Raw genomic sequence first — 25,378 nt, 5'->3', positions numbered from 1 at the left:
CAGTTCTGCAAATTTGTTTCAGCACACCCAGGAAACAACACCAAGCAGCACTATTAAGTATGGCCTTTACGATACCTGTTACTTTGTTTCTCAAGCTTGGAGAAATTCTTTCCTGGACACATTTTATCTGCAGAGATGCAACATTGGAGCCGAGGAATGGCAGGGTCCTTGGACAAGCCAACAGGCCCCGTTTCTGACATCTGAATTAGAAAAGGAGCCCTCCACTGAGATTCTACTAACAAAACCCTCCACGCCTGACCTGTTGGCATTGGGCACGCTCATCCGTGACCCGGGAAACAACACGAGCCAGGGCAGCTGGGGTCTCGGGGAATGTGTGCAAACGGCTTATTCCCAAGAGTGGCTGACTGCTTCCAACGCGGGCTGCGCTCTGGCGGTTTCCTTGCAATGTAATTAGGAGGCTAAGTCTTGCCCTACATTTAAAAGAGGGTGCAATCTACACTGAGTGAAATAAGGCAGACACATAAGACAAATACTGCAGGGTCTCACTGATACGAACTAATTATAATAGTAAACTCAGAGACATGAAATATAAGTTACCAGGATATAGAACGAGGTTAAAGAATGGAGAGTGTTTGCTTATTATGAGCAAAATGTTCAGCTAGGTTGTACTTAGGTGTTTGGAAATGGACAGAGGTGACAGGAGCTCGTTACTGTGAGAATAACTAACAGTGCTGAGTGGTGCGTGAATGTGGTGGAAAGGGGAAGCTTAGGGTCACATATGTCACCAAAAGGAAAGGTGGAGGTTAAAAGATGGGAATGTATAAAACAGTGAATCTTGTGGTAGTCAAAGTCCGTGATTAACAGTACAAATATTAGAAATCTCTTTCATGAACCAGAACAAATGTATGACACTGTAACTAGAAGTTCATAATAGAGGGATATATAGGGAAAAAATATATACCTATTGCAAACTTTATACTACAGTTAGTTGTATTTTAACATTCTTTCATCAACAGTAACAAACGTACTATACCAATACTATGAGTCAGTAACGGAGGGGGGGTGGTTAGGGGTATGGGAGGATTTGAGTTTTCCTTTTTTTTTTTTTTCTTTATTTCTTTTCCAGAGTAATGAAAGTGTTCTAAAAATTGGAAAAAAAATTGCGGTGATGGATGCACAGCTGTATGATGGTACCATGGGCAACTGACTGTCCACTTTGGATCTTTGGCTAATTATACGGTATGTGAACAATCTCAATAAAACTAAATTTAAAAAAAAAAGGGGGGAGTGCATTTCAGCAGCTAAAAAATCATGTTATGATGACAAGTTACCACGTCTTTTCAGCTCTACCTGTAAGGCAGATCAGCCAAGTTTTTCCCAAGCATTCTTTTTCGCAGTAGAGATTATGTATCATTTTATTCACTGCAATCTGCCACCCCCTTCTTAAATTTACATTCACTTGAAAAAAATACTCAAAAAGCACCCACAAGCCACCAGAGAAGAGAGGAACTAACCAGAACAGGCCTCCGCCCTCAAGGAGCTTACACTCTGCAAGTGGGCAGGGAGACACGTCCACACTGCAAAGATGCAAACAAGATCCATCTACCCACTGGACCGGTGTTTCTCAAACTATTTTGACCGTGACCCAGCACAAACACACAAATCGAGTCACTGCTACATGGACAAACAAAATGTGGTACAGACACACAATGGCATGTAATCGGGCCACAAGGAAGAACGAAGTTCTGAGACACCGCCGTGGGAAAGAACCTCGAACCTGAGGCTCGGTGACTCAAGCAAGGCGTGGAAGGACACGTATGGTATGTCACTTCCAAGAGACGACCAGAAATACCAAATGTGCAGAAAGTAGGGGAGGACGGAGGAAGGGGCAAGGGAGGGTTTTTTGTTTTTTTTTTTTTTTTTGGTGGGGAAAAAAAGTAAATGTACCACATTTCACAGAAGTGTCCTTACCCAAGCACCCTTTGCTACGACACCTTCTATTCTGTTGCTTCCTGAAGGCTGGACGCAGCTCCCTCGACGGACGCTAAGAACCACCCACGGGTCTCTGAGTGCCCTGCAGGATGCCCACACCGAGCACCACGCCTGACACGTGGGAAGGGTGGGGAGAAGCCCCCCACGATGGGGGCACACAGAGTCCACGAGGTGCCGAGAGACAGAGGGGAAGCAGGGAACCCAGGCCTGCCGGGGAATCACTCGAGACAGGCCCTATGGTCACCCGGGGCCAAGGACAAACTGACGAAGGTAGCGGAGCCCATGTGATCAGTTGTCCCACAGACACCGGCTGCGTGCCGACTCTGCACCAAACAGGATTCTAGATGCTGGGTGCCCAGAGAGCAGCGTCCCTGCCTGGTGGGGCTGACGACAGAGCGGCAGAGACAGACCAGTGAATATGACCTGATGTCACGTAGGTGGAGCAAGTGTCATGGAAAAAATCAAGCAGGGAGGCGGTGGGGCTGCGAGGGGGCACTCTATCCATGATGGTGGCCGGGCACAGCCTCGGTGGGGGACACGTTCGAGCAGAGGCCCAAGCGCCATCAGTGGGCACCGTGTTCCGGCACAGGAAGGCAGCCCATGGCTGCAGCGGAGAGAGCGGGGAGAGTGCGGGAGCAGGTGAAGTCAGGGGTTGGGGGGGACAGTTACAGGCCTCGAGCGGGCCGGCAAGGAGGTAGGTGTCCATGCCAGGTGCCACGGGAAGCCACTGGGATGCTCGGGGCAGGGCGGTGACGCGGTCTGAGGAGGTGAGGAGGTGTCTTTTTACTTTTTAATGGGTTTCGATGTACTTTATTTCTTCTAATGCCATAATTCGATGGGCACCCAATGCTTGCGCCTGGCAACAATTACGCATTGCTTTTGAAACGATTCAGTATTACACCAGCCACGATGATGACTGATCTCGCCATTCCTTGGAGTGACTTTGCCAACAGGGGACATGTCCCGTGTTCCATTCCAAAGCGTGCCACTGCATCTGTCCATTCAGCCACATGGGAAGTGGTTCCACCAGCTAACAGAGCATTGCCGTATTTGTCATGGAAACCCAGGGCATGTTTCTGGTGGCTCTTCCTTGCCATTGTTTGCTGGACGCTTCGAACTCCGGGACGATGACTCGGTATGTTTTTGGTCAAGGGAACCGTTGTGAAGTTGTAGCCAGAATGGCGGCAACCGTGGCCGCTGGCCTGGTGCAGTTTCCCAGCCAGTACCCTGGCCGGTCTGATGAAGTTTTTAGGTTTGTCTGGACAGCCGGATGGAAGAGATTTAAGGGTGAAAGAAAGAGAGGGATCTGGGGTGGCTGCAGTGGCCACCGGGTGACATGTGGCTTGAACGCTACAGAGGCACCTCCCTGGGCCGAAGAGCCATGGAGCTAGGCTTGCAGATGCCAACTGGGTGGGATGTCAGCCCCAGCCTGCATCCCGGGGGTTCAGGATTGGCGAGTGGAGGTGCCGTCTACCGAGATGGGGAGCCTACGGAGGAACGGAGAGGTTTTGTCCAGAGAGGTGGAGTCACCTGCCCCAGTCACGTCCAGAGGAAAGCGCTACCTGGGGCCCGTCGGATGCCAAGGCCCATGTGGCTGCCTCAGGATCCAAAGCTAGAGGAAGAGGGAGGGCCCTGAAGGCTGAGGAAGGGCGGGAGCTGCAAATACGAGAACGACTCGCACGGGCAGAGGCACCCAGGGGAGGTCCCGGGGAGGCAGGCAAGGCCACTCAGCTTTCTTGGGGGTCCAGCCGGTTACCAGGGCCCACCCCAGCCTGATTCAGCTTCCAGAAGTCCGGCGAGCGCCCCATCCCCACCCCCAGGGGCTCGGCGTCCCGATGGGACCATGAGACCACCCACTACATCACTCTGGCAGGACTTTCGGGGCGAGCCAGACTGCTACACATCGGACCCCCCCACCCCCAAGCCTCCTGCTGTAACAGGTGAGGGGCCACCTGCTTCCTGAGCCGGCGACCTGATGGTGAACAGGGAACTCAAAGACACCCCCAAGAGCCACCTGAAAGCCCATCGCTATCAAAACAGGCCCATCCTCCTTTGTTGCATTCGTGGCTGGTGAATTTCACACTGAGCAAAACTCAGGCTGTCCCCAGTGACGAGGGTCCATGTACAAAAGGGTAAGATAACCACACCCCAAAGCAACGCTCTGGAAACCAGGCCAGGGCTCGAAGGGGCCGGGCTTGGTTTCCGCCCCGCTAACACTGGGCTGTTTTCTAAAGAAAGCCCCTTTGACGAGGGAAAAGGAGGGAATTCGGGGCCGCCCTTCCCGCTGCCCTGTGAAATTCAACCTCCCACCAAGCCGAGCCAGGCCCACTGCTTCCCCCAAGGCCCGTTTCCACGAAGGAAGACAAATCAAGGCCTCAAAAATTATCAACAACATGCAGTTAACAAGAAACTCCAATCAAGAAATCACCAGACACATAAATGGCCCTAAAACTCCTCCTCAGGGATGACATCTATGGGGCCGACAGCATCTGCAGCTCACTTCGCCCTAAATCCAGTTCTGACGGGTTCCTCCTCACACGCTGTCCCCCAATATCCCAGCAGCTGTTACTTTCTAGAAGGTCTTGCATGTCCCTTTCATTCTGATTTTTGTAAAACTTCCACTCTCTCCCAAGTGTTTCAGTGTTACAAGTTCGGAAGAAATATGTGTCAGGGGAAATAAACATTGAGTATTTTTAAAATTCCACCCCCCCAAACACTCTCGCCTCTTTCCGATGCTTTACGGTAAAATTATGAAGACCAAGTTTTCTAAATATTAAGGACAAAACAGAGGAGTTGGTTTCTGAGCTACCACTTTGGTAGCCTATAGGTCTACTGCAGTAGGACAAAAATATATTCTCTCTCAACTCACCAGAATGTTCTAGAACCATAACAAATGAATGCAGCTACCAGTTGCTTAGCACTCACCGTGCGCCCACCAGCATTCTAACACTTCACATTTGTGCCACTTAGTCCCGGCTACCGCCCTACGAGGGGGTCCTATCACTGTCCCCTAAAAGGACACTTGTTTGCTCTATCAACAGGGAAGGCGCAGTGGGGTCACTTCCCCACACCTTGGGGCCGCCACGCACGTTGTCATGTCTAGGGTTGAGATGAATGGATTTCTCCGTGCTGGGGCAGCCCTGAGGACAGCGGCTAAGCATGGCCAGCGTGTCTGAGGACTTACTATGTGCCAGGCACTTCCTCCCCATTTCACAGACGCACAAAGATGGGAAGCAGGGAAGCCAGGCTTCAAACCAGGAGTTGACTTTGGAGCCCCCAGTGAAGAAATATCCTTGGACCTGTTTCTTGGCTGGTAGAATGTTCTTCTCAGCAGACATTCACTCGGAGCCCCTAGTCCCTCCCACTCTCCCCCATGCAATAAATGGCTAAGTGTTGAGCCAGACAGGGTCCGTGGGGGTGATCTAGAGTTAACTCACATGGAGTGGCAGGCATGTGCATGTAATTTGTAAAGAATTATACCTGTATGTTAGGCTGCTTGCCTAAATCAATCTTTTCACTGACAGGAAGTTTGGAGACCACAGCGCTGCCCTACATCAGGGTTCTTCTGCTGATGCCACCCCCCTGCCCCAAAACCTCCAAGAGCAATGTCTCCAGAAAGATGGACACAAAATGATGACCGTGGCAGAGGGAGGGACAATTATTGTTTTCATTAGTACATGTGCATTGATTTTAAAGGAATTAAATACACACATATAATATAACCAGCACATCAAACCAGGGGCTTCCGGACACAGAGTGACTCGAAGTTACGTTTTTAGTTTCTTAAACAGCTGATTGACCCCCCACACACACACACACGATTAAGTATACAATATGAAGACTAACGAATTGAGTGTTTCCTATGTGCTGGATGCACCCCATTACCTTATTCAATCCCCCCAACAATCATTTGAGGTGGCATCGTCGCAAGCGGGAGGACCAACCGTTAAGTGCCTTGCTCAAGGTCAAGCTAGGAGTTCAAGATCTGGGTGCAGTTCGAGTCCTCCTCACCATCACCCCAGAGTAACCACCTCCCCAAGTTGCCCACATACTCCCCGCACACCCCCAATTCCAGGGGGACTGAGGTTGGCAAACACTGGCCTGGAAGGTTGAAAACACCAAAACCGGCAACCAGCGTTCACGGCTACAACCTGCTCCCGGTCCCGTGCCAAGCCCTTTCAGGGCTGGGGTCCACCACTGTGAACCAGGCAGGCATGGCCCCTTCCGACAGCACTCGGGGCAGGACGGATGTGTATTTACAAAGTGGGGCGACTGCTACACGGAAAGGATGGGGGCAACGTGCAGGCGTGCACGTGTGCAGCAGAGGGGAGCAATGACCTGTCCCAAGCGGTTAGGGAAGGTGTCCCCAAAGCGGCCACCCTGCCAGTCAACACAGCCCTGAGCATCTTCCCTGAGCAGTGGGAATGCCACCTCTTCCAGGCAGCCTCCCTGATCCCTGGCTCCCACCCCTCCTCTGACTTCCACTGCCTCCCTCTCATGGGATAGGCTGTTAAACGATTAAACGATAGGCCAGAAAGGTTTCTTCCCCCCCTACCCCGCACCTATTTAAGGCCTACTTCCCCTACAAAACCAACCTTGAGGGTATCCAACCCCCAACCATCTGGCACCCAGTAGGACTCATCCAACTTTTACTGAACAATGAATAAATTGGCCAGGAACCATTTTACAGGCTTCCACCAACCCCATTTGTAAGATTATCCCCATTTCAGTAAGGAGGCGCCCAGAGGCTCAGAGAGGTCGAGCTTAAATGACTGCCTGCGCCAGGAATCACACTCAGTCAAACACAGTCTGTCAATTCACATGGAAAACTTGTTTCAAATGCCAGGAAGTGGCTCTGGCGCTGATTCCCATTCTACTTTCCCTCAAAAAGAAAAAAAAAAAGAGAGAGAAAAGAAAAATCCAGAGGCGCACGACTTTAAATAAGAGCCTAAATCTGGAAAATAAATTGGGAGGGAGGAAAAAAAAGGTGCAAACCAAAACAACGCTTTCAACAGCAAATATTTCCCTGTGTGCCCCGACCCCCCTACTTGCCGCCGACACCCCCCTTCCCCCACGTCGGGGCAAATATTTTCGAGGCGCTACCTGCACGGGATCGGGGGAGTTAGTGACCTTCCCTGGAAAACCTGCAATGGCGTGATTTTTAAATAAAATCTCAGGCCGGCTTTGTGACGACCAAGGGGGGGGCTACCGATGCTCCCGTCCCGCCGACACCGGACACATCTGGGTTTCCCCCCGACCACCCCGTTTCAGTGCAGCCAGCAGCGCCCCGACGCCTGCCTATTGTCGCAGCCGCGGCGGAGGCGGCCACGGGAGGGGGACCGAGGCCCCGGGGCCGCCCAGGGGGAGCCGAGCTTTGTCCCGCGACCCCGGCGAGCGCGCGCGGCCTCCACGCGGCCCGGGGTCCCCCCGCGGATGCTGCTGCTGCTGCTGCGGCCGCCGCGGCCTCGCTCCACTGTGGCCCGGCTCGCGCGCGCCAGACTGCGGGCCGGGGCTTCTTGACCCTCGGGCGCCGCCGTACCCCGGCCCCGCTCCGGGCGCCCGCGGCCCCCACCTCCCTCGGCGCCCCGGCTCCATTCAAACCGTCTCCCCGGCCCCGCGCCGCGCCGCCCCCCACGCCCCCGCCGCCCGCGTTCCTCACCGGGAGCCGCCGGCGGCGTCGCCTTCCCGGCGCCGCCCCCGCCCCTCCGCGCGGGGCCGGGGGCAGAGTGGGCGTCTCGTCTCTCCTCACCAAACAAAGAAGAAGCCGCCGCCGCCGCCGCCGAGCGAGGGGAGGCCTCGCGCGCGCGCCCGCCGCCTCGGCCGCCCCCCCCAACACGCCTTCCGCGCTCTCGCTGCGCGCGCGCGCGCCGGCTCCCCTCCCCCTACCCCCGGCGGCCGCTCCAGCTTCCGCCGCCCGCCCGGCCTCGTGCGCGCGCGCCCCCGCCCTTCCGCTCCCCGTGCGCGTGCGCGCCCGCGGGAGAGCCGCGAGGGGTGAGCGGGGCCCGGAGGGAGCACGCGCGCGGAACGCACCGCCCCTCTTGGGCCCGGACGGCTCTGCGCCTGCGCACAGGTGGCTTCGTCCTCCGCACGCCGCACGTCCCCACGCTGCTGAGCATGCGCGGAGCGGGCGCCGCGGTGGCGGCGGCGGCGGCGGGAGGTTGGGGGATGGGATGGGGCGGCGCGGCGGGGTCTGGGGGTTCGGACACCGAGATCCCGAGTGGGCCGTGAGGGCAGGAGACAGGCAGGCCCTGGCTGAGCAGAGGCGGGCTACGAGCGGGGCTGAGAACCGCCGTGATCCCTGGCTGGGGTGGCGGGGCCGGGTCGGGGCCGCCTTCTCTGGGGGCCATTCATTAGCTCGGGCGACATTTCCCGGCCCCTGCTGTGCCCCAGGTCCTGGGGCTGCGGCGCCGGACGGACAAAAATCCCAGCCGTTGTGGCGCTGACGGTCTAGCGGGGAAGGTAAATGAGAAGCAAAACCAATAAGCAGAACCTGTAGTGGTGAATTGGAGGCACGGAGGGTCGAGGGCTTCCGGGGTGGGGTGGGGGGCTTGCAGCGAAAACGACATCTGAGTAAAGATGTGAAAGCAGCGAGGGAGAAGGCCTGCTGCAAGCACAGGGCTGGCAAGTGGCGAAGGCCCTGAGCCTCCTGGCCTGGTAGCTGTTTTTAAAATATCATCACTTGCACCACCTCATTTGGTTCCCCGACCGGGACAAGCGCGCCCCAAAATCATCCCGCAGCCTGGAATGGCCTCCCCTGCTTCTCTTAGGCCTGCCCTTCCTTGTTTTTTAGGACTCAACTTTGACCCCCTCAGGCCTTGCCTCCATGTTGATCACAGCCTCCTTTTCCCTTATATATTTCTTGGTGGCCTCTGGGTTGTCTGTTTTCCTCGTTAAAATGGCAAAGATGTTGCCAGTTTGAAGTCAGTGGTGAATATCCAGCATGTAGCTGACACTCCCCTTCACCTCATGATAGATACTTTAGAAAATTTTGGTGAAACATAGTAGACACAGGCTGCTTGATGGGCGTGTTTGGGAGCAGCCAGCACCCTACCTGCATCAGCAACCAGGCTCTTTCCAAGGCCAAGGTGGCTGGCTTGCAGAGGAGAGCAGCTGGTGACGTCTCTTGCTGGAGTCAGAAGCCCTGGGTTTAAAATCTGCCTCCATAGCACAAATCGTGAGTGTGATTAATGCCCCTGAATCATCAGCTTGGGAGTGGGTGAGATGGGACGGTTTAGGTTGTATATGTTTCCACAATTAAAAAAAGGAAAGAGATGATGACAATTAATTGCAAAACATGACCCTGGACTGGAAGTAATAATGGAAGAGAAAATGCCCAAAAATACATTTATTGGGACAACTGAAAAAAATTGGAATGTGGGCCGTAAGCTTCACATCAGTGTTAAATTTCTGGAACGTGATAACTGTACTTATAGTGGTTACGTAAGTGAGCGTAGAAATGTATATGGAAGTGTTGAGAGTTTAGAGATGTTTAGAAAATAGATAGAATGATAACAACAGATGTGGCAAAATACTAAAAGTAAATCTGGGTATCTAGGTGGGGGGGCATTGGAGTTATGTGTATGGTTTTTGTATTATCTTTGCAACTTTTCCACAAGTTTGACAATTATTTCAAAATAGAAGTTTTTAAAAATGAAGCCCACCTGCAGTGTCATTCGCTGGCGATGTTTGGGTGAAGCCAGGCAAGTTTCTTGGTGCTCGTCTACACCTCAGTTTCTTCCCCTGGAAAATGGGAGCAGCCTATGGCACCCACCTCCACAGGCTGGTGATAAGGAATCTGTGAGAGCAGGCCCCCTGTAGCTCTCTAAAACCCAGCGAGTATTGTTAAGTAATGCACAATAAATGGGCAAGTGAAGTCTGAACCTTGGTCTCTCGTTCATTCAAGAAACTTTCTTAAAACTCCCTCAACATTCCAAGCTCTGAGCTAGCCACGAGCCTACAGTGACACCCTGAGCTGGTGAGCTTTCTCTGCATCTGACTGGCTGTCCCCCATGCTGATCACACTAATGTGTGGTGTCAGGGAAAATCCAAGTGCAGTGGAAAAAAAGTCCGGGGAACCCTGAGATTAGAGAGGCGGAGGCTCAGGTAGACCTCTGAAAGGATGCACAAGGCAGGCAGGAGGCGCCTCCAAGGGGAAAAGAAGGTGGGAACACAAGGGCTGGTGTGGCCAGAGGGATGATGCGACGGAGGTCAGCAGCAGAACCTGGTGGTCTGTGGCGAGGGTTCTTAGCGTTTTCTGGAGGTCAGTGGGAAGCAGTTGAAGGACTTTTGTCAGGAGCTTCTCGTAGCTGCTCCTGCTGGGTGGAGATGGCTGGAGGGAAAGGAGAGGAAGTGGGGGTACTTGTCAACCATGGCGGTGGCCCAGGCTGGAGAGGATGGCAGCTTGGACGAGCAAGAAGGCAGCAGGGTAGAGAGGGGTGGGCAACATTGGCGGTAGAAAGGCTAGAGCTTGAAGGACTGGACATAAGAGAAGAAGAAGAGGGTCAAGAGAGAATGCGGGCTTTCTGTGCACCCAGGATGGTGGGGCCATGGAAACTCGGGAAGAGAGAGCTCAGGGGTGCTGTTTGGGTTTTAAGGACAAGATGCCTGTGGGCAACAAACAATTCCTGAATCCCTGGGGAGAGTTAAACAAAACCAATACTGTTAGCTCTTATATTTAGGTCAATGATATATCTTTAGTTAACTTTTGTGAATGGCCTGAGGCAAAGACTGACAGGCACTGATTTCCATAAGGGCATCCAACTGTCCCAACACCATTCGTTCCTGCCCTTTCCCCCATTGAATTACCTCGGCACTTTTGTCAAAAAAACAATGAACTGTTTATATGTGGGCCTGATTCCAGACTCTCTATTCTGTCCTTGGTCTATATATCTACCCTCGTGCCAATACCACACTGGCTTGATTACTGTAGTTTTATACTCAGTCTTGAAGTCAAATAGTGTAAGTCCTCCAACTTTGTTCTTTTTAAACATTGTTTTGCCTACTCTAGGTCCTTTGCATCTCTGTATCAATTTTAGAATCAGCTTGTCAATTTTTATTTAAAAAAAATGGATGGGATTTTGATTGGGATTGCACGGAATCTGAAGATCAATTTGGGGAGACTCTCCATCTTAACAATATTAAGCCATCCAATCCATGAACATGGTATATCTCTCCACTTATTTAGGTCTTCTCTGATTTCCCTTAAACCTACTCCCTTCAGAACTTTCCTGCTGCACTGAAATAACTCTTGTCAAGGTCACAGGGACCTCCCTGTTGCTGAATCCAGTGGTCAGTTCTCATCATCTTCACCTTCCTCAACCTCTTAGCAACACTTCCACCCTTGGTCGTCAGGACCCTACCTTCTCTTGGGTTTCATTGACCTCGTTGGCTGCTTCTTTTCAGTCTCCTTGAGGCTTCCTTCTGTTTGCACTGACTTCTTACTCACAACGTGCCAAGCCCCAAGCTTCAGACCTTGATCCTCTCTCTACACTCACCCCCTTGCTCCCAGTCACGTGACTTAAAAATAAAAAGCAAAGCCATCTGCATCCTAGGTTTATACCCGAAAGAACTGAGAACAGGGAATCAAACAAATCCTTGTCTGTGAATGTCCATATCAGCATGATTCAAAATTGCCAAAAGATGGAAACAACCCAAGTGTCCCTCAGCGGATGAACGGAGAAACAAAGTGTGGTCCACCGACACAATCTACCCCAGAATATTATTCAGCCATAAAAAGGAAAGATATTCCGATAACACAGTACAATGTGGCTGGACCTTGAGGAGATCATGTTGAGGGAAGTAAGCCAGACACAAAAGGACAGATGTTGCATGGTTCCACTTACATGAAGTGTCCAGAAAAGGTAAATCCATAGAGACAGAACACAGTTTAGTGATTTCCAGGGGCTGAGGGGAAGGAAGCAATGGGGAGTGAGTGCTTAATGGGTATAGGGTCTCTTTCTGGGGTGATGAAAAGGTTTTGGAGCTAGATGGAGGTGGTGGTTGCACAACTGTGAATGTACTAAATGCCCCCGGTACCGGTGTGTATATATTATATCCCCCAGAAAAAGCCAAGATTGATGCAATCTTGTTGGGGCAGACATATTAGTGTTGATTAAGTTGGAACCTTTGGATTAGGTTGTTTCCATGGAGATGTGTCCCACCCAACTGTGAGTGATAACTCTGATTAGATCATTTCCATGGAGGTGTGGCCCCACCCACTCAGCTTGGGGCTTGATTAGTTTATGAGAACCCTATATAAGAAGCTCAGACAGAAGGTCGCTGCTGCAGCCTAGAGAGGAATGTCCTGGGAGAAAGCCATTTTGAAACCAGAACTCCGGAGCAGACACCAGCCACGTGCCTTCCCAGCTAACAGAGGTTGTCTAGACGCCATTGGCCATCCTCCAGTGGAAGTAGCCGATTGTTGATGCCTTACCTTGGGCACTTTATAGCCTTAAGACTGTAACTGTGTGAGCAATAACCCCCCTTTATAAAAGCCAATCCATTTCTAGTGTTTTGCAAAACGGCAGCATTAGCAAACCAGAACACCCCCTGATGTGTACACTTTAAAGCGGTTAATTTTATGATACACAAATTTCACTGCAGTCAAAACAAAACAAAACATCTAAATGCTGGTGACTTCCAGATGTGTATCTCCTGCCTGGCCCTTTCCCTTGAGCTCCAGAAAGCTCCCTTCTGGACACCACAACTGGGATGTTTGATAGGTCTTTAAGTTCCATCATGTCACTTTTTTGCTCAGAACCCTCCAGTGACTCCCATCTTGCCCGAATAAAAGCCGAAGCCCATCCTCAGGTGTTCTCCAGGCTCTGTCCTCCCCTGCCCCTAACCTCCTACCACTCTACTCCTTGCTCATTCCACATCCTCCACGCGGGTGTCCTCACTGTCCTTTGAACCTGGCACCCTCCTGCCTCAGGACCTTTGCACATGTGCTCCCTGACACCTGCACAGCTGCATGTCTCAGTCTTCCAGGGGCCCCATCTGATGTGGTGGACACCTCCTGCATTCCCTGTCCCCCTTCTGGGGTTTACTTTTCTCCATGGCACTCGTCGCCCCACCTTGGCACGTGTGCTGGTTTGGATGTATCCTGTCTCCCAAAATGCCACGTTATTTGATGCAATCTTGTGGGGGCAGATGTATTATTAGTGTTGATTAGGTTGGAACCTTTGGATTGGGTGGTTGCTATGGAGATGTGACCCACCCAACTGTAGGTGATAACTCTGATTGGATTATTTCCATGGAAGTATGGCCCCACCCATTCAGCATGGGTCTTAGTTAAATCACTGGAACCCTATAAGAGCTCAGACAGAAGGAGCTTGGTGCTACAGCCAAGAGAGACATTTTGCAGATGGCCATTGAAAGCCGAGTTTTGCTGACACTTTGCTCTGTAGAAGCTAAGAGAGGACAAAGCACCCCAAGAGCAACATTTTGAAGAACGCACAGGAGCTGAGAGAGGAGCTGGAACACAACCCCGGATCAGCAGACACCAGCCACGTGCCTTCCCAGATAACAGAGTTTTCTGGACGCCGTTGGCCTTCCTTTGGTGAAGGTATACTTGTGGTGATGCCTTAATTTGGACATTTTCATGGGCTTCAGACTCTAAATTTGTAATCAAATAACCCCCCTTTATAAAAGCCAATCCATTTCTGGTGTTTTGCATAACAGCAGCGTTAGCAAACGAACAGCACGTGAGCTCTGCGTCTGTCTCCACTGGGAGATCCCCAGCACCCAGCCCAGTGCCCAGTGCTGCCACACAGAAGGGAGGAGGGGCAAGTTCTGCAGAGACACTGCCTCTCCTCACGCAGAATTTGAGTTAACGAGATGCTTCCTGAGGCTCTGGTTCTCCACACCCATGTCTGGGTCTGCCAAGGCTGTGATGACAAATACCACACGTTGGTCACCTTAACGACAGGAATTCATTGCCTCACAGTTGTGGAGGCTGGAAGTCCAAAATCAAGGACTTGACGTCCACGCTTTCTCCCAGCATCTGTGGCGTGCTGGTGCTGCCTCAGCACAACCCTGGGGGTTCCTTGGCTCGCATCTCTGCCTCCATGGTTGCGTGGTGACCTGTTCTATTCTGCAGCTTCTTCTGACTTCTGGCTTCTACTTAAGTGTCTGATTTCCTTTGCTTACAAGGATTCCAGCCATACTGAATGAAGGTCCATCCTGATTCGGTTTTGCCTCATCTGAATAGGATCTTCAAAGATGTTACTATTGGTTAAGGGGTGCGCTCATTTATAAATAGGATCCGAAGATTCACAAATGGGTTTACATCTCCAGGACTGGACATGCCTTTATGAAGGGTGTGACTCCATCCCCAGCACCCAGCCTCTCAGATCCAGAAGAGAGACAAGTACGCAGGCTCTGGAAGTGGGGCCAGTGCTGGCCTGGAACACATCTTCAGAACCCACCCCTTGAGATTTCACTTGTCTTTGCCCAAGTCACCTTTGTCCTCTGCCCTATGGGGCAACTAACTATACTTGCCCCTACCACTTTCTCAGGGATGTGTGAGAGAGTGGGTTGTGAATGTAAAGAGGCGTATAGCAAACCAGACAATCACAGCGTCACGCCCCGTGCTGAGAAAATAAATCTGAGTTGGTTTGAGCCGTGGAGTCTGTGTGTTCACATCTACCTCCCTGTGTACCTGGCACCCTAGGACGTGGGAGATTCCCATATTTTTCAATGGAGGAGCAAATGGCCCTCACCATCTTGGTGGCTCAGGGGACATTGGATTCGTCTCTTGTGACTCAACCCTGAGGGCTTGAAAGAAAAAGGCTGCCCATGTCCAGTACATGAAAATATAAAGTGCATCACCTTTAGTTGCCTCTGCAAGGTGAGTAATTTTTCAATAAACTCTTCGGATCTTCCTCGGAATCTGAAATTGCTTATTTAATAGCCAAACCTGCAAGCCTTTGTCAAACATGACCCACTGCCCTCAAAAATGGGCCTCTCAGGAAAGTCATTTCCCCAAATCAAGCAGCGAGATGTGTAATTCAGGAAACAAGAAATGGTCCTTCCAAATTCTAAACCCAAAGCAATAGATTTGTAGCAGGCAGCTGTGGTTATAACACAACTCAGCCAATAACCAGCAAGGTCACACGATGTTTACTCTAAGCCACGCCGCTGTCAGCAACTAACTACAGGTGGAAACTCAACTGTCCATGTGGGCCATAAATTTTATATTTGTTTTATTCCAAGTATGGTGTGTTTTATTTTAGGTTGCATTTATTAAACTTTTCTAAGGCACCAATTGTGGATTATTACACGTTGAGCCTCTATCAAGTGTAGTCAGCAATAGGTCATCATGTAATTTCGGCTGGGCTTTATACGTTTAGCCATTTCGCCAAAGAGGACACACAGATGGAAGACGAGTGTGTGAAAAGATGCTCAACATCTTTAGGGAACAGGGAAATGCAAATGAAAACCACAATGAGTTAATCTCTACATGCCCATCAGAATGACTAGAAGAAAAAGAAGTGACAACACCAAATGCTGGCAAGGACGTTGGGGCACAGAAGCTCTCATCCATTCCTGGTGGGAATGTAAAATGGTACAGATGGTACAGCCACTCTAGAAAACAGTTTGGCAGTTTCTGAAAAATAAACTAAACCCACAGCTATCACACAGCCCAGCAATTGCACCTGGGCACTTGTCTGAGGGAGACGAAAACTTACCTTCACGTCAAAAACCTGTACACAAATGTTCATAGCAGCTTTATCTATGAGGGCCCAAAACTGGAACCAGCCTAGATGTCCTTCGATGAGTGAATGGTTAAACAAACTGATACCATGGAACACTACTCAGCAAGAAAGTGCAGTAAACTATTGATACATACAAAAATGTGGATGAAAGTCCGGGAAATTATGCTGAGAAGAAAAAAAAAAAAAGGCCAAGCTCATAAAGGTTACATGCTGTATGATTCCATTTATGTAGCATTTTTGAAATGGCAACATATTAGAACTGGAAGGTGGGTGGGTAGTTGTGGAGAGGTGTCAAAAAAGTGCAACAAAAGGGACCCTTGTGGTGTTGGAACCACTTAGTATCTCGACTGTAGTGGAGAATACGGGTGATAAAAGTATATAGAACTTAATCATCACATACACACACACACATGCACACACACACAAATGACTACAGTTAAAAGTGAGGGAATCTGAATAAGATTGGTACATTGTACCAATGTCAATATCCCAGAAAGATCTTATGAGAAGTGTGTATTCTCAGATTAAACACACACACACTCACACGAGAGAAAGAACACCCCAAACAAATAGGGCAGGCCGCTGAGCCCGTTTTCCTCTTAACCCTGGGGCTCACCATGTCTTCAGCTCCCCTGTATATCAGCTTAAAAGTATCTGAGATGGATGAGTAGAAAAATAGGGGAAAGAAACAAACAGACAAAGGTACCCAGTGTTCTTTTTTACTTCAATTGCTCTTTTTCACTCTAATTATTATTCTTGTTATTTTTGTGTGTGTGCTAATGAAGGTGTCAGGGATTGATTTGGGTGATGAATGTACAACTATGTAATGGTACTGTAAACAATTGAAAGTACGGTTTGTTTGACTGTGTGGTATGTGAATATATCTCAATAAAATGAAGATTAAAAAAAAAAACAATGCATGTAAAGTACTTAGCACAATGGCTGACACAGTAACTTTTCAATAAATGTTAGTGGTTGTTACTCTTAAAAAAAAAAAAGTATCTGAGAAAAACACAAGTGAGCTGTTGTTTTGCTTTGTTTAATCTCGTGTTAATATACTTATTAGAATTTCTGTCCCAAGGCCAAAATTCAGATCTGCATGTATATGTTTAAAATGTCTTTAAAGGAGTCCCTTATACTGCTGTAGAAACAAAAGGCTTGTATATCTCCAAAGCACACAACACTGTTAAGATCAATTAATTGCTTGTATATCAATTTCATTTTTAATGGAAATTTTTACTGAGATAATTGTTGGTCCCCATGCAATTAGAATAAATAATAGAGACCTCCCTGTATACTTTGGCAAGGTCCTCCCAATGGTAACTGTGCAGTATGGATGTATTATGTCCCCCAGACGCCAAGTTCTTTAATGCAGTCTTGTGGGGGCATTCGTATTAGTGTTGATTAGGTTGGAATCCTTTGTTTGAGCATTCCCATGGAGATGTGACTCAATCAACTGTGGGTGAAACATTTGAGTACATTATTTCCATGGAGATATAGACCCCGCCCATTCAGGGTGGGTCTTGATTTAATCACTGGAGTCCTATAAAAGAGCTCACAAGCAGAAGGAGCTCAGAGCAGCTGAAAGGGACATTTTGGAGAGCAGCTCACAGAGACATTTTGGAAATGGCCTTGAAAGCAGACTTTTGCTGCAACTTTGGAGATGCTAGCCCAGAGTTTGCTCCTGAGAAGCTAAGAGAGGACAAATGCCCCAAGAGCAACATTTTGAAGAAAGCACAGGAGCTGAGAGAGGAGCTGGAACACAACCCGGGATCAGCAGATGCCAGTCACGTGCCTTCCCAGATAACAGAAGTATTCCAGATGTCATTGGCCATCCTCCAGTGAAGGTACCCTATTGTTGATGCCTTAGCTTGGACACTTTATGGCCTTAAGACTGTAACTTTGTAACCAAATAAACCCCCTTTATAAAAGTAAATCCATTTCTGGTATTTTGCATAATAGCAGCATTAGCAAACCCGAACAGTAACCTTTAAATGTGCAGTAGAAAACACACTTGTGGAAAATAATTTAACCTTGCCCCAAAAGAGGTAGTCTCTGCCCTCAGCTTCTGGAAGGTGATCGCTAGACCCTCGGAATCTCCTGCTTGAGGAGTGGCTTTGTTACCCTGAGAGCTTGGGCCACACCAGGGACTAACAACTTGACCAAGGGTGAGAGTTCAAAGTCACACCAATAATGTGATTCAGGGTTTTGTGATATCAGCTGGAGCTCCTGAGGGCTTGGAAACTGAGAACAGCCAAATGGACCGTCAACTGTGTCTACATCATAGCACCCCAGTAAAGACTCTGAACACCAAGACTCAAGCCAGCTTCCCGGTTGGCAGTATTCTGTGCGTGTTGTCACACGCCTTGATGGTGGGAGAGTGATGCATTCTGACTCCCCAGGGAGAGAACCACAGAAACATCATATCTGGAACTTCTGCCCTTCGTGCTTCTTTCCTGGGCTGATTTCAGTCTGTATCCTTTCCCTGAAATAAACTGTAACCGTGTGTCGAACAGCTTTCAGGGAATCCTGTGGTTCCTTCTAGCGAATTCTCATTCTCGAACCTGAACATGATTTGGAGGCACCCCCTCACCTTACAGTTAATGTTGGAAAAAAAGGTGGTCGTGGGGACTGCACCCTCAAACTCAGCTATGTGACATGCAGTTTGGATGAGATGATGAAAGACCGTGGACTAGGTGGGGCTTAGGAATTCCTGGGTTCTGCTTGCTCATTTGACCGATGAAGATGCCGAAGCTTGGAGAGGGAACATGACTTGGCTAAGATTTGCTGCTAGCTGCTTGCAGGGCCAGCTAGGAGCTAAGCCAGGCTCCCCTCTGCAGCCCAGAGCTCTTGCTACTCCCCACCCTGCCTCTCTCTTGGACCATTAATGGGAAACAGACCTTCTGAAAGAGCAAAAATGACTTGCTGATGCCTGCCAGTGTACTGAAGAATTTAGTCTCACCCAAAGAGAGGTCGGGTCTTTGTGCTTGGCCCCTAGGAGGTATCTCCTGCCTGACGGGAGTTTCTGGGGGCCTTGGGACAGCCAGATGGGGTTTAGGGTAGGGCCTCTGAGGCACACCAACAAGATGATTTAGGGTGGGTGTTTTGGGTCACGCAGTATCAGCTGGGTCTCTGCAGGGGCTGGAGACTGAGGTCAGCCATGGAGCAGCCAACTATGTGCACATAATTGGACCCCAGTAAAGGCTCTGGACACCAAGGCTCAAGCGTGCCTCCCTGGTTGACAACTCTCTGACGGTATTGTCACACATTGTTACCAGGAGCTGTTAATGCTGTCAGCATTCCACAGGGAGAGGACAACCGGAAGCTCCGCCGTGGAACCCTCCTGGACCCTGAGCTACCGTCTTCTTCGCATGGCTGATTTTAGTCTGTACGCTTTCCCTGGAAGAAACTGCCACTGTGATTGTAACAGCTTCTGGGAGTTCCATCAGTCCTTCTAGCAAACTGTCGAAACTGGAGGTGGTCTGGGGGACCCCCAGGCTTGCAACCGGGAGGGTGGTTTTGTGGAGACTGTTGCCTTCTAGCTTTTGCACTGCCCCAGTAAATATAAACCAAGGGCACTACAATCGGTGATATCGGGGGGCTCGAATGTGACAATTGTCGGCGTCATATGTGGCAGGTCACTCGACATCTCTGTGCCTCGGTGTCTTATCATAAATTGAGGATTATGTGAGTCCTGCAGTGGAACACCAGTTAGGGAGCAGCCTGGCTTCTCCGGAATGGACTCGACACGGGAATCTGAATTATTTCCCCTGCCAGGTTGATCGACACCTGCCCCGAGCCTTCGCTGCAGACCTGTTAACTGTCTCACCTAAATGGACTCCCCTTCCCCCTCCTCCTTGTAACGGAAGTCCAGTTTTCTGCAGTGACAGTATTCCTGGACTAAAAGATTATAAGTTGTCTTAGCCAGATCCTGTTCCTTGACTTCTCAGACTTTCTTGAAGCTTGGCCAGGTTGCATGGTTCTGGCCAAAGAGAAACGAGCTTTCCTGATTATCCATTCATCAGTCAATGGACACCTGGGTAAGCCATGGAGCGGTCAACTATGTCCACACTATTGGACCCCAGTAAAGGCTCTGGACACCAAGGCTCAAGCGAGCTTCCCTGGTTGACAACACTCTAACGGTATTGTCACACATTGTGACACATTGCCTCCAGATGTCACACATTGCCTCTAGAAAGGGGCACGAGATGTATCTGTGCCCCTTTCTCCTTCCCTTGATATGGATGTGATGGCTGGAGGTACAGCAGCCATTGTGCAACCATGAAACAAAAAAGGCATGAGGATGAAGGCCAACATACTAAGGATGACGCAAGGAAAAGTAGAAAGAGCTAGAGTCTCTAAGAGCATCGCTAAGACAGCTACCACCCACTTCTTTGCTCTGGTTCATGAGAAAAATAAATGCCTGTTTGTTTAAGACATTTAAATCAGGTTTTATGTTACAGGTACACATGGATTACCAGGTCCCACCTGCAGAATGTCTGATCCAGCAGAACTGGGGTAGAGCCTGAGAACCAGTAACTCTACCAAGCTCCCACATGATGATGAACCTGCTGGACACGTTAGGTAATGAAATCATCATGGCAACCCAGTGACGTTCAGGCTCTTGTCATCATGGCACCCTTTTCACAGGTGGAACAACTGAGCCTGGAGGTTTGGAAGCTCATCCTTGGTCACACATCCAGGGAGTGGCAGGCCCTCGCCAAGCACAGAGTTGGGCTCATCACTGGTGGGAGTGAAGGGCCCAGGAGATTCCCACACCCCTTGTGCATGTTGCATCTACTACTGTTGAATTTAAATACATCCTTGGATGGCTCATGATGGAGCTCAGACTTCTTAATGTGGCTCATGAGGGCCCATTCCCCTCCAGCCTTCCTTCTGTTGTTTCTTCCTTTACCTGCTTCGAACAATGGCCTCACAGAATGAACTGCAGTTCTCCTTTTTGTCCTTTTTTGGTCTCCAGCCTGACTCTCTCTGTCTTCTTTTCCTCCTTCCAAGGTGCAGGTAGTTCCTGCCTGAAGGCTTGGCTTAGACTGAACTTCCACTCCCTTCCCCAGACTGGGTTAGATCCCCTTCCTCTGTTGTGAGGGACATTTTCAGGTGGGAGAATCCTTTTGGAAATGTGCTGAAGGGCTTGGCAAGCCAAAGAGTATGTGCTAAAGGTAGTCAGTTTTAAGGGACTGGATATTATATTAGGAACTAGAGCTAACACTTCTATTGTATTTCCTAGGGGTTCAGTACTATTCTAAGCCAGGTATATATAACTTAAAATATAACAGTAATTCAGGATATATAAAGAGATCCTAAACTCAATGATAAAAAGACAAACAACCCAATTAAAAATGGGCGAAAGACATGAACAGACATTTTTCCAAAACGGATATACAAATGGCTAAAAAGCAAATGAAAAGACATTTGACTTCACTAGCTATTAGAGAAAGGCAAATCAAAACTACAAGATGTCATTTCACACCTACTAGAATGGCCATTATTGATAAAACAGAAAACTGCAAGAGTTAGGGAGGAAGTGGAGAAATTGGGACACTTGTTCACTGCAGGTGGGAATGTGAGATGGTACAACCACTGGAGGATGGTTTGGCGGTGCCTGGGAAGCTGAGTACAGAACGGCCCATGACCGGGCATCCCACTACTAGGTGTACACCCAGAAGAACTGAAAGCGGGGACGTGAACAGACGTTTGCACACCGATGTTCACAGCGGCATTATTCACAATTGCTAAAAAATGGAAGCAACCCAGGTGTCCATTGACTGATGAATGGATAATCAAAATGTAGTCTGTACATATGATGGGATATCATGCATCTGTAAGAAGAAATGAAGCCATGACACGTGATTACATGGATGAACCTTGAGGACATTATGTTGAGTGAAATAAGTGAAACACAAAAGGACAAATATTGTATGCCTCGATAATATGAGCTAACTATAACTAGCAAACTCGTGGAGTTAATATCTAGAACATGGTTCATTGGAAGATAGAATGGGGGCAGAGAATGGCGAGCTGATGCTTGAATTTGTGCCAAATACGTACTGAGGTTGACTGGAAATGTTTGGAAAGGGACAGAGGTGATGGGAGCACATTATAGTGAGTATAACTAACAGAGATGATATGTGGGTGTGTTTGTGGTTGAGAGGGAAAGTTTAGGGTCATATATGTCACCAGAAGGAAAGCCAGAGGATGAAACATGGGGCTGTAAAACTGAATCCTCTTCAGGGTAAAAATATTCTAGAACTGATTGTGGTGATGAAAGCACAACTCTGTGAATATACTAGAAGACACTGATTATACACTCTAGATGGATTGTATGGTATGTGAATTTATCTCAAAAAAACTGCTTTAAAATATATATAATGGAATCTCAAAAAGTTAAACCTAGAATTACCATATGACCCAGCAATCCCATTCCAACATATATACCCCAAAGAATTGAAAACAGGGACTCAAACATGCTATACACCCATGTCCACAGACACCTTATTCGCAATCACCAAAAGGTGGAAACAACTCAAAGATCCATCGGCAGACGAATGAATAGACAAAATGTGATGTATATATCCATATGATGGAATATTATTTAGCCATAAAAAAGGAACAAAGTTCTGATTTATGCTACAACATGCATGGAACTTTGAAAACAATACACTAAGTGAAAGAAGCAAACACAAAAGGACAGATGTTGTTTGACTCTACTTACATGAAGTATCCAGAATAAGCAAATTCATAGAGACAAAAAGTAGAAGTCACGAGGAGCCACAGGGAGAAGGGAATGAGGAACTATTGCTTAATGCAGTTAGAGTTTCTGTTTGGGGTGATGAAAAAGTTTTGGAAATGGATGGTGGTGATGGCAGCACGACATTGTAAATATAATTAATGCCACTGAATTGTACATTTAAAAACAGTTAAAATGGCAAGTTTTATGTTCCATATACATCACCACAATAAAATTATAATATTATACATATAATGGGAATGCAAAATGGTACAGCCGCTTTGGAAGACAGCTGGGCAGTTTCTTATAAAACTAAACATGGTCTTACCATACAATCCAGCAGTTGTGCTCCTAGGTATCTGCCCAAATGAGTTGAAAACAAGTTCACAGGAAAGCCTGCACACAAATGTTTCTAACAGGTTTATTCCATAACCGCCACAAACTAGAAGCATCCAAGATGCCCTTCAACTGGCAAATGGATAAACAAGCTGTGGCATATCCACGATGGAATATTATGCAGTGATATAAAAGAAATGATCCAGCAAGCTATGAAAAGACATGAGGAGACTTAAATGCATATCACCAAGTAGGTAGCCAGTTTGAAAAAGCTATGATTCCACCTGCATGACATTCTGGAAAAGGCAAAACCATAGAGACAGTAAAAAAAAAAAAAAGTGGTTGCTGGGGAAGGGGGAAGGGGGCAAGGATGAGGCAATGGCACTCAGAGGTTTTTCAGGGCAGTGAAACTCTCCTGTATCGATGGTGGCTGCATGCCATGCACTTTTCAAAACCCATAGACCTGTGCAACACAAAGACTGAAACTCAATGAACTTTCAGTAATAATAATGTATCAATATTGGTTCATCAAGTGTAACGAAAGTGCCACACTAATGCAAGATGTGTGTGTGTGTATGGGGAGAGGTATATGGGAATTTTCTGTACTAGCTGCTCAAATTTCTGTAAGCCTGAAACAGCTCTAAAAGCCAACATCTATTAATTTAATGCATGTTTTATTATATCTTATATTTTATAAATTATAGGTAAATGCATTTATTATAAATGTATAAATTAATATACTTATGTTTAAAATATATTTGCATATGAATATATAGGTTTACATGTAGATATATAAATTGTGTATTATGTGAATAACATATCTTTGTATATTATAATGTAATACACACACATTTCCACAGCTCTCACTACACCCTCTTCTACCTCCGTCTCACCGTCTCCACTTTCTGGTTGGCACTAAGGCACAGAAAGTTTCCCTCATTTGCCCAAGGTCAGCACAGCAGTGGCAGAGCTAGAACTGGAACCCCAGCAGCGGGGCTCCGGGTCCGGGCCCCCGACCCCTCCACTCTGTGGCCTGCCCCAAAATGAGGGAACTGGAGGGAAAACGCAGAGCTGGATGTGGAGGCTGGAGCTGGCGGGTGAGATCCGAACCCGCTGCGGTAAAGTCCGAATCCCCGGCTCCTGGGTCATTCTCACCTGGGTTCTGTGGTTGCCAACACACAGTGCCGGGCTTTGTTCCTTGAGACGGTCTCGTGTCACCGAAAGGGACTAGAAGCACGTGGGTGCCGGGACTTGCTCTCCGGCCACTCCTGATCTCTTGGCACGGATGTCCTGACAAATTCAGTTGTCGCTCCTGGAGCTGGCAGAGCAGTTTGTTTTGATCATGTTACAGTCACCTTCTCTTTGTTACTCTCCTATGCCAAGGTGAAGCTGGCCACAGGGCCTATCACCAGAAAACACCAAAAAAAAAAAAAAAAAAAAAGTATTTAGCTTGTTTCTGTTTGGAAAAATAAGCAGAGGAAGCCCGGGCACCCCCAGATCCGGCCTGGCGCTGCACGCTGAGCCACTGACACCATGCGGTCAGATGACGTTATCTGGGATACACTAGGAAACAAACGATTTTGTTCCTTCAAAATAAGAACCAAGACTCAGAGCTTTTGCAGAAATGAATACAGCCTAACTGGATTATGCAATCGATCGTCCTGTCCCCTGGCAGAAAGTCAGCATGCCACCATCAAAGAAGAAAAAGGACGGTGCTACTTATATATGAAGGTTATAGAACGAGCAGCTTTTCCTAGGCGTCTCTGGGAACGGGTCCAGCTCGGTAAAAACTGTGAGAAAGCACTGGAGCAAACAGATGAAAATCTAATTTACTGGCCCCGTTTTATTTGACATAAATGTAAACAGAGATTCACCAAGATTACCCAGTACCTAATTCGAATTCGAAAACTTACACTAAAGAGACAGAGGAAAATTGTTCCTCTGAGTAAGAAGGGAGAACGGAGGGAAAAAAGGAGAGAGGAAAAGGCATTGATAGCTGCTCAGCTGGACAACACCACTGAAAAGGAATTACTGGAAAGACTGAAACAAGATATGTATGGCGACGTCTACAACTTCCCCAATCACGCCTTCGATAAGGCCCTGGGGCAGCAGGAGGCAGAGAGTGACTCTTCAGATGCTGAGGAAAAAGACGACGATGAAGAAGATGAAGATGTGGGAACGAGAGAATTTGCGGAAGATGATGAGATGGATGAGAGTGACATAAGGACCTGGATAAACTGGACATCAGCAGTAATGAAGATTGGGATCAGAGATTGCCCAGAGAGGACGAAGAAAAGTCCCTGGATGCCAGACACAAAGGCAAAACACCTTTGAAAGGACCTTTGCAGAGAAAATGAGCCTATGTAGAGACAGAGTATGAGCAGGAGACAGAGTCCATGGCTAAGGCCAAAACCACGTGACTTCTCCTCAAACATTTACAAATAGGCCTGAACATTTCCAACTCCTCCCTTTCTTTTTTAAACACATGCACACTCCCAATTGTTGCTCTTTCATGTTGTATTTAACACAATATTTGTGTTTTCAATATTTATGCCACATCTGTGGGCAAGAAATCTAGGAGAAGGTGGAGGAAATTCTTAAATTGTGAATAGAGTATTTTTATAGC

General features: G+C 48.4%; 1 protein-coding gene, 1 long non-coding RNA gene and 1 pseudogene across 12 annotated transcripts in view; 2 read left to right on the top strand and 1 right to left on the bottom strand.

Moving 5' to 3' along the window:
• Nucleotides 1-7,809, bottom strand: part of SMARCA4 (SWI/SNF related, matrix associated, actin dependent regulator of chromatin, subfamily a, member 4) — a 107,744-nt gene extending 99,935 nt beyond the window's left edge. For 9 of the 11 annotated variants that reach the window (XM_037817925.1, XM_037817926.1, XM_037817928.1 and 6 more), the window contains exon 1: nt 7,613-7,806. The gene's annotated coding sequence lies outside the window, so the exon portion shown is untranslated. Of the gene's footprint in view, nt 1-7,612 lie in introns of all 11 variants that reach the window. The other 2 variants (XR_005214149.1, XM_037817934.1) reach the window with 2 other exon arrangements.
• A 364-nt stretch (nt 7,810-8,173) lies between these two features.
• LOC119520578 lies at nt 8,174-10,315 on the top strand. The gene is made up of 3 exons (XR_005214195.1): nt 8,174-8,412; nt 9,033-9,127; nt 9,592-10,315. It is a non-coding gene; the product is annotated as an uncharacterized LOC119520578 (long non-coding RNA).
• Nucleotides 10,316-24,285: 13,970 nt separating this feature from the next.
• LOC119520443 lies at nt 24,286-25,172 on the top strand (annotated as a pseudogene).
• Nucleotides 25,173-25,378: the final 206 nt, after the last annotated feature.

The sequence above is a fragment of the Choloepus didactylus genome, chromosome 25, assembly GCF_015220235.1.
Source record: "Choloepus didactylus isolate mChoDid1 chromosome 25, mChoDid1.pri, whole genome shotgun sequence".
In the NCBI taxonomy this organism is placed as follows: domain Eukaryota; kingdom Metazoa; phylum Chordata; class Mammalia; order Pilosa; family Megalonychidae; genus Choloepus; species Choloepus didactylus.
Note: the sequence above shows the minus strand (reverse complement) of the source record. Positions and strands in the feature narration are given on the sequence as shown.